The 3434-nt window shown below is 31.5% G+C and overlaps 1 pseudogene; it reads left to right on the top strand.

Moving 5' to 3' along the window:
* Nucleotides 1-453: 453 nt before the first annotated feature.
* LOC149529320 (cytochrome b561 and DOMON domain-containing protein At5g35735 pseudogene) lies at nucleotides 454-1798 on the top strand (annotated as a pseudogene).
* The last annotated feature ends 1636 nt before the right edge of the window (nucleotides 1799-3434 follow it).

Raw genomic sequence — 3434 nt, 5'->3', positions numbered from 1 at the left:
TGGGGGGCAAAAATAGGCAACGGTTACTATTGGGAATGTACTATGTTAAGTATGTTGAATATTCAATGGTTCTAGTTTGTGTTGCAATTTTGCTACGTTCAAGTATTTTAGTTTGGTATGTTATATTGGAACATCATTTCATAAATAGTATTTCAAATTTTATATGTATAGGATACAACAACCCACCCTTCCAATGCCAACCCCCGCCCCCCTCGGTCCCCCGTCCTGAAAACTCATCACAATGTCTTGCCATCCTGAAATACCCCAGTATTGGTGTTACACTAGATAATTCATATAAATATTGTAATTTTAGACATAAGTTTTTCAATTTCAATTTAGTGTCTATTCTTGTATTTTCAAGATCTAGATTAGGTTAGGAGTGTAAGGGACTGATAAAATTGAAACTCTAGGAGCAACAATTTCTATGTTCTATTATATAACAAGTAGCTAAAAATGAGGGTTTTGAGTCCGCTTCACATAAAAAAACTTGTCTAGAATACTGATCTTTTATCTATAGATGAGGGTTTTAAGCTTGTCGGGCCAAAACACTTGTTCAATGCAAATAATTTATAGCCTGACTGATTTTTTAATATAAAATTGGAGGTTTCAAGCTTGTGCAATTTCAACTTTTGGATCTGATTGTGTAGAGTTCTTTTTATCATCAACATTGCGGATCATACTGCATGATCCATCATCAGATTTCAAGGTTGCTTGACCTATCATATTTCTACAGTACAATACTACTTATATTTATATCCGACTGACCTTTTGTTTAAAAAGGGGATCTTCAAACACATTATATTTACATCCTGACTGATCTTGCATTTTTTTTCAATCCAGAGACGTGGGGTAAGTACAGTTGTCAGCTGGGGCATACTGATGCCCATTGGGGTCATAATTGCTAGATACGTGAAGACATTTGAATTACCTGTATGCTTTCATCCAAACGTCTGGATATGTAGTTGGTGTAAGTGCTTGGGGAATTGGTTTGAGGCTGGGCAGTTAACTTCCCACAGAAATATTGGGATTGCACTCTTCTGCTTTGCAACTTTACAGGTAATGCAAACAAGACCCTCACACTCTATACATTTCATCCCATGCACTGGTTATGCAATATACTTGGTTTCATCTAAACAATCTATGATGAAAGATTTCTGCAATTTATATTATTAAGAGAATATTGTTGTTTCAGATTCAATTGCGTTGAAGATATTTTCAGATTACATTTCGCAATCTATCATCAGACTGAAGATACCCAATAGAATTTAGAAACAACATTCTTTTAAACCTATAAATTGACAATACAAATTATTGAAAGTCTGTAATGTTTTCATTGAATTGTTTGCTGAAATGTTATTAGAAATTTTATCAGGGTTATGAATCATTTCTTGGGATATTGCTCTGATTGCAACTTTAAAATTTGGTGTGTATTGACTTGCAGGTATTCGCTCAACCCTTACGGCCCAAGAAGGATCACAAGTTTGGTCTATATTGGAATATATATCACCACTCTATTGGCTATTCAGTGATCATATTGAGCATAATAAACATCTTTAAGAGCTTTGACATCTTGGATCCTGAAAAGAAATGGAAAAGAGCTTACATTGATGGTCTTATAGCTTTGGGTGCAGTTGCAGTCTTTATTGAAATTGTAACATGGATTATCTACTTCCAACACAAATCCAAAAATTCTTCCAAATGGAGCAGGGAAATGAATGGAAATGGCCGATCAAATGAAAATGGCTTAAATAATCATATCTTTAGGAAAATGGTTTCAGGTCATGGTTCCATCAAATGACATGTTTTTCCTTTTGTTGCTTTCTCTACACAGAATACAAAGGCTGTAATTTTATTTAGTGGGGGTAGAAAGTTGAGGCTAGCTTTATTAAAGAATAAATTTGTAATTCACACATCCAAATTCTTATCAAATGCAATTCACAATCCGATTGTAAATAATGAAGCTCCCATCTTTATTTATACTTTTCCTTCACCTTTCTAAAAGAAAAGAAAATATTAATTAATTGCATTTACTATTCCTTAATGCTCTTTAGAAACTCCTCCCTTACAATATAATAATTAATTGTACTTTAAAAAAATTAAATTAGTAAAGGCTTTCCCCTTTCCAATAACTAATGCATTGTCTAGAAGTTTTGCAATACAATAATTAATTGTGCTTCTCAAAATTAAATTAATTAAATACAAAGTCACTTTTTAATTTCTAACATTAAGTTGCTATAAAGATGGAGACATTACAATTTTTCATTTAATTTAAATAAATTTATAATATTTATTATTGTAATTTATTTAAATGATATTTATTAATTTTCTTTTATGTTAAGATCATTTTCAAGTTGAAAATTCTGATAAAAAGTTTTTTTTAAAACAGTTTTATTTTACACTTTAAAAAAAAAATTACATAAGATTTGATATATGTTCAACTATAGCTATTAATATATACTTATATATATATAAAATGCCGAGAGTCATCCTTCTCGAGGCACCTATTTTAATTTAAATCGTAATGGTTTTTTTGTGTTGGATACGATTTGAATTAAAATAGGTGCCTCGAGAAGGATGACTCTCGACATTCTATATATATATATAAGCTAGTAGCAATCGCCGCGAATATGGAAGATATGATAATAATTTTAATATTTTATATATATATATATATATATATATATATATATATATATATATATATATATATATATATATATATATATATATATATATATATATAAGTTTAACCCTAACCCTAACTCTAACTCTAAATCTATCTCTAACTTTAATTCTCCCCCTAACCCTAACCTTAACCCTTTATAATCCTAAATCTAATGCTAATTCTAACCCTAACCCTAATTCTAGCCCTAACCCTAAGCCTTACTATAACTCTAATCCTAACTCTAATTCTAACTCTAATTCTAACTCTATTGCTAATTGTAACCCTAAATCTAACCCTAATTTAAACCCATATTCTAACTCTAACCCTAACTCTAACTCCAACTCTATCTCTAACCCTAACCCTACCCCTACCCCTAATTCTAACCCTAACTCTAACTCTAACTCTAACCCTCACTATAATTATAACTCTAACTCTAATTGTAACCCTAACACTAACCCTAACTCTAACCCTAACTCTAACTCTAATCCTACTCATAATCCTAATCCTAACACTATATATAATGCTAATACTAACCCTAACACTATATGTAACTCTAACTCTAATCCTAACCCTAATTCTAATCGTAAACCCAATCCTAATTCTAACCCTAACTCTAACTCTAAACCTAAATCTAACCCTAAAGCTAACCCTAACTCCAGCCCTAACCCTAAATCTAACCCTAACCCCAACTCTATCTCCAACTTTAACTCTAGCTTGATCCCTAACTCTAACTCTAATTCTAAGCCTAACCCTAACCCTAACCCTAGCC

This window comes from Cupressus sempervirens, chromosome 11 (assembly GCF_028749045.1).
Source record: "Cupressus sempervirens isolate cs-2001-9-10 chromosome 11, ASM2874904v1, whole genome shotgun sequence".
In the NCBI taxonomy this organism is placed as follows: domain Eukaryota; kingdom Viridiplantae; phylum Streptophyta; class Pinopsida; order Cupressales; family Cupressaceae; genus Cupressus; species Cupressus sempervirens.
The sequence above is the reverse complement of the archived record's forward strand: the minus strand, read 5'-3'. Positions and strand labels throughout refer to the sequence as shown.